The 14,121-nt window shown below is 42.7% G+C and overlaps 2 protein-coding genes across 3 annotated transcripts in view; one reads left to right on the forward strand and one right to left on the reverse strand.

Moving 5' to 3' along the window:
• Nt5c3a (5'-nucleotidase, cytosolic IIIA) overlaps nucleotides 1–321 on the reverse strand; it is a 48,819-nt gene extending 48,498 nt beyond the window's left edge. The window contains exon 1 of the mRNA XM_010612964.3: nucleotides 161–321. The gene's annotated coding sequence lies outside the window, so the exon portion shown is untranslated. The remainder of the gene's footprint in view (nucleotides 1–160) is intronic.
• Nucleotides 1–14,121, forward strand: part of Tubgcp5 (tubulin gamma complex associated protein 5) — a 45,973-nt gene that overhangs the window by 804 nt on the left and 31,048 nt on the right. The window lies entirely within an intron of this gene.

Consider the following 14,121-nt stretch of genomic DNA (forward strand, 5'->3'; position numbering starts at 1 on the left):
AAGACCCGCCCCCCAGCGCGGTCACGTGAGATCGCCCCCTGGAGCGTCCCTCCGCGCGACCCCGTCCCCCGCCGCTCAGGTACCCTTGGCCCCCAAGAAGCTCCGCCCCCGAGCGCGGGTCGACGTGAGCCCTCCCCTGAGAAATCCAGCCAGGGCTAACCGAGGTGGGGCGCGGGAGGGTTGGCTATCGCCCGATCCCAGGAGCGAAGCGAGACTTCCGCAGAAACGGGGTCTGAGACTGCTGCTAGGACGAAGAAGGAAGTGTCATTAGCTCTCTGCCGAAGGCACGTAGACAGCCATTGTTTTCCACCCTCGGCCTATCCGGAAATCGCTTCTGCCTGCCACCGCCTCAGCTGCGCTAGACTGCAAGTCCCAGCAGACCCCTTGGCGCAGCCCCGCAGTGGCGCTGGACTACACCTCCCAGTCAGCCCTCCCTCGGGCTTGAGTCGGTGGATCCGCAGTCCTGAGCATCGTGCCTAGCTGATTGAACCTCTTTAGCTGTGTAAAAACTTCTTTTAATGAACAGGTCAAGTATCAAAAAAGAGCTTACTTGTTTTTATTTGCTTGATTTTAGCACTGAGGATTGAAGCCAGGACCTTACCCAGTCCTTACTTTTTTTTCTTTTTAAACAGTCCTGGTAAATTGCCAGGACTGGGCTCGAAATTCCTGCCTTCGCCTCTCAGGGTGCTGAGATCATAGACATATGCCCCGACACCTGTCTTCATCTCATGTGAATAAGTACTATTTCTCTTGTTCAGTTACACACCAGGTGAAGAGTTTGAGAAATACCATCACAAAAAGTGTGACTTCACCTGGGGGTTTAGCTCAGTGGTTCTGCCACCTGCCTTGCAAGCAAGCAAGGTCCCGAGTTCGATCCCCAGTACCAAAAAAGGTGTGACTTGACGTTGTGGTTTATATTTGGATGTGCCCTAGAGCCACATGCGCTCATAAGTGAGGCTTTGAGGAGATGATTGGATAGTCAATGGGCTAACCCACTGAGGAGTTTGTAGCTGAATGGGATGTTGGGAAGAGAAGCTTGGTTGAGGTGAGTCACTGGAGGCATGGCTTGAAGGATGTATCTTCCTTCCTCCTCCCTTGATCTCATACTGCTCCCTGCCTGCCATGCCAGGAGCTGTTTTACCACTGCTAGGTCCCTCTGCCAAGCCACCCTGCCCTGGAGCCAGCTGGCTGTGGACTGAAACCTCTACAAACTACAAGCTAAGATAAACCTTTCCTCATTTAAACTGTGGTGTCAGGTATTGTATGTCAATGAGAAAGTAACTAAGACACTTGGCTGTGTTGATTACTTAAGATGAAGCCCATTTGAAAATGGAAAAAAAAAAAAGCTCTCTTTGAAACCCCATTATCTATGAATGGTCTCAGGAAATGCGAGTCCCCTAAAATGTGTAGTTTTGGTGTGCTGCTAACTTTGAACCAAGGGTACTTGCAGAAGAGGGGGCTGAGGGGAGGCTCTAGGGAACTTCTTATCTGCCTGAAGATAGACCCTCCTGAAGAAACATTGTAGGACCCCCTCCCTGGGGTTAGTACAGTTAAAAACAATGGAGCTCAGGGAGTCACGCCCATCTATTTAATTTGGGGGGGTCCTGGGATCCAACGTGGGACTTGCACTTTTGAGGCAGGCAGCAGAACCACTGCTAAATTCCTGGCCCCCATCCATTTAATTCTAAACAGTACTTTGCAGTCATTCCTGCTTCCCTTGGCCTAAGAGGGGTAGAAAATAAGATAGCAACCTCCCCAAAAAAACATAACAAAACCCTAAGAGATCTCTGACGCTCTAGGCAAGAACACACACGTTGGATCTCCTAGCCTGACGTTTAGTCAACTTCACCCTCCTCCCACCTCATTAAGGGTTCATAAATATGTACTACGTCATACAGTAAAGAAAACCAGAGTGAGTCCTAGGACAAGAGTGCATGTGGAGAGACCCTAAGATGACTAAGTAACCTGTTGATCATTTCTGTCAGTCACACCTAGGGATTCAGGGGCAGGCACTTGGGCTGAGGTGCGTGCATATCCTTTAAATATCCTTAAATTGTGAAAGTGTGATGTATCTGTGCTGCTGCTTTTACTTTTCTGTCACCCCAGTGCCTTTTTCCATCTCTGACTTATCTTTTGTCAGCATGTACTTGCCCTCAGCACAACTTCCCATGATCTTCAGTAAATGTAGCTGCTTGCCCACTTGCTGCTGTGCATACAACCCTTTCCTCATCATATATGAGAGCCTGGACTGTGGGCTGAGATAATTTGCTCAGGACGGACTGTGTACCCTGATCCTGCGCCATGGCAGATGGGGGAGGGACCCTTGTGAGTTAGAAATAAGAGCACACAGCTTCTTAACTCTGGTGTGACTATCTGTATTTGGGCACCACTCTTGCAAGAGTGTGGACTGAAACCTCACTTTTGCTGCCTCTGGAGTCCAATTTTGGGGGGTTTGGGCAAGTAAATTCATCTCTCACAGTATGGATAAGTCACGTGCTGTTTAACCATTTACAATTGAAGGACTGGGGTGTAGGGTCTTGAATGTTGGTTATTTTGAAAAGGCATGAAAACAGCAAGAAGCTGAAGCGTATTGGGTGTTTGTTAAGTAGTTCCAAGCTATAGGGGTTTTGTTGGCCTGAATTTCTGGTGGGCCCTGGTGGTCTTTGATGAGCAGCACCCTCCCCTATCCCTCCCAGGCCAGGCTTGCAGTTTCCTCAAAACAGCCTCTCATGTGACGTCCAAGGAACTCCATGCCAGGACCCCCAGACAAGACCAAATATACAAATTTGGAGTTTTTAAAATGCCAGCGGGGGCCGGGAATTAGCTTAGTGGAACCGTGCCTGCCTTGCAAATACAAGCACTCAGGTGGCTGAGACAGGAAGATCATGAGTATGAGGCCAGTACGTATCTATAGGAAAAGGGTAGTGGGAGTTGCCAGAGACCTGCACAGTGGTCCTGGCCTCCTGCAAGCCACTACAATGCCCAATGTCCGTGAGATAAAAAAGTGGGGATTAAAAGAAACACATACAGAGACTTGGAGAAACTGAGTGTTGGGCTCACCCAAGCTGCTCTGGGCAGCAAAGACCAAGGACTCCCAGGATATCCAGTGTTTATTCGTTACAGGCATGGGAAGGGGAAAAACGGCAGGCCTCAGACACCTGCTGATAACAAGTATCAAACAAGCAGGACTGTAGAGTGAGGACACAAGCATATCTTTGTTGAAAAGAACAAATGGTTAATTCAGAGAGGAAGAATTTAGCTGGAGTCAGTTGACCTTGGCTGGAAATGAAATCCACCTGCAACCTCACAGACTAGGAGTTACGTCCCAGTAGCAGCAAAAAGAGCAATACCAGCCCAACTCTGATATCTGACGTGACAATTTGAGTCACATAAGATTTGGTCAGACTCCTGAAATAATACACAGACAAATGATAGAGGGGCAAGAAACTTATGCCATGATAGCCTGCTAACATTGGGTAGAGGTGTCTGCTACACATACTGAGACCCTATCTCAAAAAAAAAAAAGATAAAAATGAAAAGGGATGGGGATGCAGCTCAGTGTGAAAGCCCTGGGTTCGGTCCCAGTACCGCCCACCAACACACAAATGTCAGTCAAGGAAAGAGGGATACAGAGAGGCGACTTCCTGACCAGCCAGTTTCCCAGGGTGCAGTGGGATTCATAACCGGGCAGATGAGACGCAGAGCAGAGCACCGTTGCTGCCTTCTACTACATGGCGAATTTCCTACGGAACTGGGGTTTCGTTCATGAAGTCTTTGCTTATATGAATGTCTTCCAGATTCTATCTATTCTATCTTCCAGCAGGTTTACTGTTTCTGTTTTAATATTTAGATTTTTGATCCATTTCGATTTTAGTTTAGTGAGGGGTGAGAGATACAGGTCGTTTTAGTCTTGGCATGTGGAAAGCCACTTTTTCCAGCACCATTTATTAAAGAGGCTGGCTTTGTTCCTGTGAAGGTGTTTGGCTCCTTTGTCAAAAATGAGGTGGCTGAGTGTGTTTAGAGTTATTTCTGCATCTTCTAGTCTTTTGCATTGATCCCTGGGTCTGCTGTTTTTTGCCAGTATCATGTTGTTTTCATTACAGTAGGTCTGTAGTATAATTTAAAGTCAGGGATTGTGATGCCCCCTGCCATCCCTTTGTTGGAATTGCATTCAATCTATATAATAATTTTGGAAATATGCCATTTTCACTAGATGGGTTCTTTCTATCCAAGAACAAAGGATATCTTTCCATTTGCTGATATCCTCTTTGAACTCCTTTTTCAGAAGTGTAGTTTTCAAAATACTTTTTTACTTCCTTTGTTAGATTGATTCCTAAGTATTCATGCTTGTGAAAGGTGTGATGTCCCCTAATTTCTCAGTGAGTTTGTTATTTGTGTACAGAAATGCTATTGTTTTTTGAGTGTTGACTGTGTACCCAGATACGCTACTGAAATTGGTTATTAAATCTAGAAGTCTTTTGGTGCAGTTTTTCAGGGCTTCTGGATAGAGTATTACGTGTCTGTAAATGAAGATGATTTAACTTCTTCCTTCCCTAATGTTATTCCTTTTATCTCTTTCTCTCATCTAACTGCTCTGGCCAATGTTTCCAGAACTATATTGAATAGGAATGGTGATAGTGGACATCCTTGTCTTGTTCCTGATTTTACAGTGAAAGCTTTCCATTTTTGTCCATTTTGTATGATGTTGGCTGTTGGTTTGTCATAGATGGCTTTGGGCCCGGGGATTTAGCTCAGTGGTTCCACTTCCTTCCTCATAAGCACAAGGACCCGAGTTCAATTCCTGGAACCCCCGCTAAAAGAAGAGAATGTCATAGATGGCTTTTATCAGATTGCGATAAAGATTATCTATTCCAGGTCCAGGGATTTAGCTCAGTGGTTCAGCCATGTGCCTTGCAAGTGCAAAGTCCTGAGTTCAATCCCTGGTACCAAAGGAAAAAAAATCTATTCCAATTTTCTGTAGGGTTTTCTCATAAATGGGTGTTGGAATTTGTCAAATGCCTTTTCTGCATCTATTGAAATGATCATATAATTTTTATCCTGGCCTCTGTTAATATGACATGTTTTATAATTTGCATATATACGGTGGATACAGTGTCCCTGAATTAAATCCCCAGCTGCTGCATATACTTTCAATGGAACTTTTTTTTTTATATTGGTTTTTAAACTTGGGACCTTGAGTTTGTGAGGCAGGCAGTGGCACCACTGATTTAAATCTTTGGCCCATCTTTCAGTGGAATTTTTAATCTCCTGGATATCTTTTTGAATCTGTTTCATGGATTCCATTTCTTTTCTTTAATGGGCATTCATGATGTCCATCATTTTCCTTAGATCCTCTATTTTTTTAATCTGTTCTGCTCTAGAGTCACTAATCATGTCTTTCGTTATGGCCACTGTCTCTGTAGTTATCTGAGAAGTTATTTCTCATTTGAATTTTCTAGAGCTTCCTTCACCTGCTTTGTGACTTCCATTGTTACCACTTCAGAGATTCCTGGTGTGTAGTTTTCAAATTGCTCCACCTCAGTGCTCCCTGGGTTTGCTTTTGGCGAGCTGGAAGTCTGGGTTTGCATCTTGCTTCCATGGTTTTTTGTTATATAACAAAATCTAAAAGAAACCAGAAAATTGTATACAGTAAATATCCCCAATGTAGCAATTTTACCCTCGGGGAAGAAAATTTAAAAGGGATTGGGGGGCTGGTCATAGTGGCTTTTGCCTGTAATCCCAGCACTCAGGAGACTGAGGCAGGAGGATTGCTGTGTTCGAGACCTTTTGCCTGTAATCCCAGCACTCAGGAGACTGAGGCAGGAGGATTGCTGTGAGTTCGAGACCAGCCTGAGCAACACAGTGAGTTCCAGGTCAGTCTCACTACATACTGAGACTCTGTCTCAAACAAACAAACAAATAAATAAAAGGTATTGAGGGAAAATAAAGAAATACAAGAAAAGGAAGAAGTTAGAAGCAAGGTGGGAGGACAAAGGAAGATTGCACAAACTTTGCAAAACCAGTGAAGGTGACAGGAGGGGAAAAGAAAAGGAAGAAATAAAAACAAGAACAGAACAAAACAAACAAAAACCCTAGAAGATTGCTTCTAGGTTCATGATCATATAAAAATAAGATCGAATAAGAAAACAAAACAAAACAGAAAAGAAAAGAAGGAGAAGGAGAAGGAGAAAACATCCACTTCATGGCCTGTCTCTGCTGTCACTGAGAGACAGAGTGGACAGACAGAACCCAGACCCGTGTTGATGAACCCCAGAAAGGCAGCCATAGATTTATGGTGGGGTAGTATATAATCCCAGCAAGCCTACACCTTTAGTTCCACTGAAGTTCAGATTGGTTTCTAGCTCTGAGGATGGAACCAAATTGTGTTTGTTTGTTTGTTGTTTTTTAATACTGGGGAATCAAACTCAGGTCCTTGTGCTTGCAAGGCAGGTGGCAGAAGCACTGAGCTAAATCCCCGGCCCTTGGAACCAATTTTTTTTCAGACTGCAACTCTGTATGCTTCCTGTCAGCTTGAACTCAGCTCCGTGTCCTTCTCCTGACTTGAGCTTGGTTTGGCCTCAGCTTGACACTGGGAGCCGCTAGATGGAGCCAGCCCACATCTGCTCTGAGTTCTGAGCTTGGCCTCTCTCCAAGATGCCTACTGGCCAACTGCCCTCTCCTGGGGGAGGGTCTAGACCCAAGTAATTCACCAGTCACTGCATTCGGCTGTGTCCCCTGCTGTGTTCCACTGGTGTGTTTCTCCACGGAGGCCCCTGTGGTTGCCAGTATTCACTGTGTGTCTGTAGATTCAAGCGGCCCCTCACCGCGCAGTGAGTCAGGTGTCAGGGACAAAGGACCACTTACCACCTCCTTCTTGTACGCTGAGGTTTCTTTGTTCTCCCCATGGGCTTCACTTCTTGGTTGAGATCCTTGATGGGTCCCAGGCACCCGTTTCTCTGCTTCTTCTCTTTCTCACATTGCTGTATTCCAGTGTCTGGACACCAAATCTTGGAAAGGCTTTCTTTCTGCTGTTTACCACTCTGCTCTGGTCATTGGTCTATCATTTTTTGTGGCTTCTATGAGTAATTCATAATTGAACATTTTGTCCTCCAATCATCAAATCGGTCATTTCTGCAATTTATGAATTCTGTACAGTTTTATTTCAGCTATTTCTATATGATATCTTTTCTTTTCTTCTTTTTTTTTTGGTACTGGGGATTGAACTCAGGTCCTTATGCTTTCGAGTCAGGTGGCGGAACAACTGAGCTAAATCCCTGGCCCTATCTGATATATTTTCAAGGATTTTAAATCTTTGGTGAGGACTGAGGCTTTAGCTCAGTGATTCTGCCACCTGCTTTGCAAGCACAAGGTCCCAAGTTCGATCCCTGGTACCAAAAGATAAATAAAAATTTTAAAAAAATCTTTGGTGAACTTGTCATTAACACTTCAAACTGAGCCAGGCGTGGTGGTGCACACCTGTAATCCCAGCACTCAGGAGGCTGAGGCAGGAGGAACACTGTGAGTTTGAGACCAGCCTGGGCTACACAGTGAGTTCCAGGTCAGTCTCACTACATAGTGAGATTCTGTCTCAAACAAAACAAAACAAAAAAACAATGCTTTAAACTGATTTGGTCACCTCTTCCAATTTTTTACTTATTTCCCCATATCCACTTGGGGGAATATTTCGGTGAGCTTTAGGTTCATTTCTCCTTGGAACTCATCTGTTTTCTTCATCTTTATATAAACTTTCCATAAACTTCTATTAATTTGTATTTGCTTTCCTCTTCAATTCTACCACCTTGACCTTTTGGAAAGTTGGGAGACCTGGGATCTTTTGTTGCCTTCCTTTCCTGTGTTCTTGTGTGTATGTATACACATTTTTTAAAATCATTTATGGTCTCCAGGAAATCTAGATATTGGCAAAGAGAGAAAATAAATTGTTATTCATTACTACATTAGTTAATTCAGTGGCATCAAATGTCAACTGGACATTGACAAAATTTTAGAATCACTCATGAATATCCCTTAAGCAGAACTAAATGGACTATGATTTTTAGTGAAAACAGTTAGATCACCTGTATATTAGCCTATAATACTTCAGACCACTAGTTTTTGCTGGATATAGGGAGGAGTGCCAGAGATCAAAAGCACCACTAGCCTCACTACCTTCTCTTTCAGGACCACCCTCTCTGGTTATTTCACCCACCATATACCTGTTCTCCTACAATGGAATATAGACCCTGTGAATTTACTGGTCTGTTACCAGGCCTCCCAAAAAATTCCAAGGAATCCCTGTTTAGCTTTTCCCCTCTCCAAGCACATCTCCCAAGGCTTTCTCTCACCCAGTCCTGAAGCAAAATTCTCTCTCAGTATTGTGTCTTTTTCAATCAGTGGATTTATTGATTGTCACATCTGTTCCCCTGTGCTGAGGAGACTCCTGGAGTGGGCCCCAGAAGAATCATCTGGGTGCAAAGTGCTCAGGTTAGTCAGTCCAGGCTGGCTTCTCTCTGGCTGGGTACACATGGGTGCCTAAGACTGGCATTGGCTGGATGCAGAGAACTCAGGTCAGTCAGTCCCAGGTTAGGTCTTCACCCTAACTTTAACACAAACCCTGAAGCTAACCCTGGTGAAACCCTAAACCTAAATTAGCCCCAGTTTTAGAGATACCCTAAACCTAACCCTAATTCTAATCAACAATACATTTGAAATTTTAGATAAAATTCACGTTCAGGAAGATAGTAAAAGAATCCTTAAAAATAGAACTTTTAATATTAATATGTATATCGAGACAGTAGTTTTGCTATTTTCGCACAATTTTTATGTTAAGAGTCACATTGGTAAACCGGGTGTGGTAGCACACATCTGTAATCCCAGCACTCAGGAAATTGAAACAAGAAGATTGACATGAGTTCAAGGTCAGCCTGAGCTACATGGTGAGTTCAAGGCCTGCCTGAACTATACAGTGAGAGTTTGTCTCAAAAATTTTAAAAAAGTGTCACATTGGTGAAAGCGTTCAAGATTATAATAAGATTGACCTACTCCAAATCTTGCATAACAATGACAGGAAAAAATTCAGTTCACTTTTGGGGAAGAGCTGAATTTGTTACAAGAAAGAAACTTTACAGAGCACTTTGCTTTCTAGAAATAAATTCACATCACTATTTCAAATTCACCTGTACATTTCTACAGGGTCACCTTCCTCCCTGTTTACCACAGCACTAATGGGAAGGTCATGGTGGCTATGCAGGTCTTCTCCAACCTGACCTCCTGTGCAGGGCTGCTTTCTGCATCTTTGCCCCAAGTGCTACATTATTTTGTTAAGGCCAGATAAGAATTCTCTGCATAGATTTAGAGATCATTCTGGGAGAAAGAAGTCTTCTTAAGCTTAAAAATATGCTTTAAATCATATAGAAGGTCTGAGAGAAATCTGCATCGTTTTTTCATTAGATAGTAGATTACATGTTTATTTTAGCAATGAGTGACTCTTCTTTCTAAAAGTAGTGTTATAGTCACCATCACCTACAAAGATCACCTTTTCAATTTGAATTATATTTGTTTTTTTTCCTATTATATCTGGAATCAGTCCAGTTTATTTGTACTCAATTTTACAATGTTATTCACTTTTATCTTGTCATCTGCTTTACATTCTAAAGTATTTGTAGTAATTTTTAAAATTATCTTTTTTTTAATCTTTATTAAATTTATTAGTACAGAGCTGGGGGTTTAGCTCAGTGATTCGGTGGCCTGCCTTGCAAGCACAAGAACCCAAGTTCAATCCCCGGTACCAAAAAAACAAAACAAAACAAAAAAAATTCATTAGTACATTTTAGGCATACAACACAGTTACAGCCGGGCGTGGTGGCGCACGCCTATAATCTCAGCACTCAGGAGGCTGAGGCAGGAGGATCGCTGTGAGTTCGAGACCAGCCTGGACTACACAGTGAGTTCCAGGTCAGTCTTAACTACATAGTGAGACCCTGTCTCAAACAAACAAACAACACAGTTACATTCATCATTAGGATCTTGTACCTATACATGACTTACCTGGTTCTTATTTTTCCCCATTCCCCAGCCCTCCCCTCAGCCCCTCCACCCTTCCCTGTTTACAAAGACTTTGTTTCCATGTTTTTCCTTTTCACAAATTTTTTCTTTTCCCTTTTTACCTTTCCCTACCCCTCCCACTTCCTCCACTCTTCTAGACTTTTCTTCCTATTACACAATATCAATTATACATTTTAATCCTTATTTACACTTTTACTTTTTCACACCAGAGAAACTATTAGGTATTTACATGTGTGAATTGTGAATTTCACTTAAGAATATGGCCTCAATGTGCACCCACTTAACTGTAAATCTCTCAAGTTTCTCATTCTTTATGGCTGAGTAGTATTCCATTTTATTTAAAAAAAAAACACTTTATCCAGTCTCCGGTTGATGGGCTATTGGGCTATTTCCAAATTTTAGCTATTACAATCTGTGCCACTATAAACATGGGTGAGCATGTATCACTGTGGAATGATTCTTTTAATTCTCTTGGGAAGAAGTCTAGCAGAGGAATAGCTGAGTCAAATGGGACTTCTAATCCTTGTTGTCTGAGGTGTCTCCATACTGATCGCCACAGTGGTTGCACCAGTCTGCACTCCCACCAACAATGGAGAAGGGTTCCTTTCACCCCACAACCCGCCAGTATTTGTGATTGGTTGACTTCTTGATAGCAGCCATTCCTTCTGGGATGAGACGGGATCTCAGTGTTGTTTTCATCTGCATCTCTTGAATGACCAGTGACGTTGAACATTTCTTCATATGATTATTTCCTGGTTTTACTTTTTTTCTGAGAAATGTCTGTGTTCATTTCAGGTTCCCATCTTTGCACTGGGTCTTTATACTTGGGGGTTCTGATTTTTTTTAATTCTTTATATATTCTAGATAGTAGACCTTTGTCTGAGGAACAGCTGGTAAATTTTTTTCCCACATTGTGAGTTGTCTCTTAGCTCTGCCTGTGATATCTCTGGCAGTGCAGGAACTTTGAAAAAGATGAGATCCCAATTGTAGATTCTTTCTGCTAGTTCCCATGCTGCTGAGGATTTGTTCATAAAGTCTTTTCCTATGCCAATGTCTTTAAGAGTTCTACCTATCTTCCAGCAAGTTTAGTGTTTGTTTTAATATTTACATCTTTAATAATCCACTTTTATTTTAGTTTAGTGCATGGTGAAACATATGGGTCTAGTATTAATCTCTGACAAGTTGAAATCCAGTTTTTTCAACACCATTTATTAAAGAGGCTTTTATCCAATGAGGGTGTTTGGCTCCTTTGTCAAAGATGAGATAGCTGAGTGTGTCAGGAGATATTTCTGCACATTCTAATCTGTTCCACTGATCCTCAGGTCTGTTTCTTTGCCAGTACCATGCTATTTTTATCACAGTGGCTTTGTAATATAGTTTCAAATTGGGAATTGTGATACCCCCTGCCATGTCTGTGTTGTATAGAACAGCTTTTGCTATTCTATGTCTGTTCTTTTTTGGGTTTTTTTTTAGACAGGATTTCACTATGTAGTTGAGACTGACCTGGAACTCACCATATAGCCCAGGCTGGTCTCCAACTCACAGTGATCCTCCTGCCTCAGCCTCCCAAGTACAGGGATTACAGGTGTGTGCCACCACACCCAGCTTATTCTACGTCTCTTCTGATTCCAAATGAATTCTTGGATTATTTTCTCTAGTTCTATGAAATATACTGTTGGGATTTTAAGAGGAATTGTATTGCATCTGTATAGCAGTTTTGGAAGTATGGCCATTTTCATTATGTTGATTCTTCCTACCCAGGAATAAGGGATGTCTTTCCATTTTCTTATTTCCTCTTCAATCTCTTTTTTCACAGTGCTATAGTTTTCAGTGTAGAGGTCTTTTGTTTCCTTTGTTAAATTCCTAGATATTTCATTTTTTGGATGCTATTGTGAAAGGGATTGTTTCCCTAATTTCACTCTCAGTGAGTCTGTTATTTGTGTACAAGAAGGCTATTGATTTTTGAGTATTTACCTTGTATTCAGCTGCTCTACTGAATCTGTCAATCAAGTCTAGAAGTCTTTTGGCAGAGTTCTTTGTGTCTTCTGTGTAGAGTATCATATCATCATCAAATAATGACAGTTTCACTTCTTCCTTTCCTATCTTTATTGATTTTATTTCTTTCTCTTGTCTAATTGCCGTGGCTAATGTTTCCAAAAGTATATTAAACAGGAGTGGTGATAATGCACATCCTTGTCTTGTTCCTGATTTTAGTGTGAAGGTTTTCAGTTTTTGGCCATTTAGTTTGATGTTGCCTGTTGGTTTATCATACATGACTTTTATGAGATTGAGGTAAAGACCATCTATACCACCAATTTTCTGTTGGGGGAAAACCCACAGTATAAGTAAAGAGCAAAGTAAAAGAGAAGATAATAGGAAGTAGAGAAATAGTCTTTCTCGAATAGGAAGGTGATTAAGAGTGGACAGAGAGGAGCAGGAGAAGGAAAGGGGCGGAAAAGAGGAATTAAGATGTGTTATGTACATATACCAATTCCGTACAAAGAATGTAAATATTATCTACTATAAACGTGTACTAATAAAAAATTAACAATATAAAAAAAGACAACAGCAACAATAAAAGAATGTACCCTAACCTACTCTATCCTACCCTAACCCTTCCGATACCATATTCATCACGGCTGCTCGTAAAGGATCCTGGGGATACTTGTGTGGCTTCATGTCTACTCCTGCTCCCTTAAGTGTTTGGACAGTTGGCCTCTCAAGAGCAAGGACTCTGGATGCAGCTTGTCCTAATGACACTGGTCTTTATTCTGACATTTCCTTCTGCCTGCACAATCTTTCTGAGTACTTGGGGAAGTAAACAGTAGGACCTGAAGTCAAGGAATAGCAAGAAGCCAGATCTGCTGCAGACTGTTTTTGTGAACTGAGTAAAACTGCATTGATTAATTTGAGAATTGTCATTTTATGACACTCGGTTTTCATGTTCTTAAAATGACCTCTCTGAAAAGTGCATACATATGCACTTATTGGTCGTTTTTTTAATACTCAGCAATTAGGTTATGGACTTGAGGAGCCAAGACAATTAGACTTTGGCACATACAGATTGGATTTTCAAGCACAGAAATTACAGTTGAAAATGAAGAAGGTGGCCCAGGGAGACAGTATGAATTCCTTTCTGCGAATCATTTCTTCCGCTACGATTTTCTCCTTTATATGGGATTTGTGCAATCTATCTTTCGGGTGCTACCAGCTATACATTACTTCAGTAATCACAATGAAAACCTAGTATATCCCAAAAATAAAATTTAAAAAGGTTAAAGATGCAGGGGATCGGTTTTGACAAGGTTGGTTGGGAGCAACAGTTCACGAACTAGTTTAAGTGGTATAGTTTTAATTAAGAACAAGATTTATGAAAGGGAGACTTCATATGCTGAAACCACTTTCTTTGCTAACACGTGACGTGGGCTGTACAGTGCGGTGTTTGTGGGTGGACAGCGCTGTAGGTCAGCATTGAGCACCTGCAGGAGAAACTGAGGCTCCCAGAGGATGACACCCCACCGTGTCACTGCAAGTGAACTGGAGAGGCAACTGGTTGCTCTCAAAATCATCAGAATTTAAACCATGGACAGCGGCTGCCCAAAGACCTTTCTGAATCTGATCAACAATAACAACGACTAGCTCCCTGAGGACTTTTTTTGGCCCTGGGAATTGAACCCAGCTGCTCCGGACTCAAGGGCGTCTCCATCCACTTTTTCCTTTAGGAAGGGGCTCGCTAACTAGAATTGCCTGGACAGGGCTCGAATTTGTGACCCTCAGCCTTCAGGGTGAGGGGATGACAAGAACGTGCCGCCACCCTCGGCCTAGACGCTCAAGTTCACCCGCTGACCCCTACAAAGCTGAGTAGCGACCAATAAACCCTCCCAGAAACCACAGCCAACACAGGAACTCTCGCGAGATTGTGCGAACCAGCGGGAGCGCGAGGAGAGAGGCGCAAACTCTCGCGAGCTCGGCCGCGGGTTCCGAGATCCCGGCGCGAATCCCAGGCATGGCGTGGTCTGGGCGGCAGGTGGGCCGGCCCGAGAGCCAGCGGGAGAAATA

Source organism: Fukomys damarensis, unplaced genomic scaffold, assembly GCF_012274545.1.
Source record: "Fukomys damarensis isolate Sample0158 unplaced genomic scaffold, DMR_v1.0_HiC HiC_scaffold_7, whole genome shotgun sequence".
NCBI classification, from domain to species: Eukaryota; Metazoa; Chordata; class Mammalia; order Rodentia; family Bathyergidae; genus Fukomys; species Fukomys damarensis.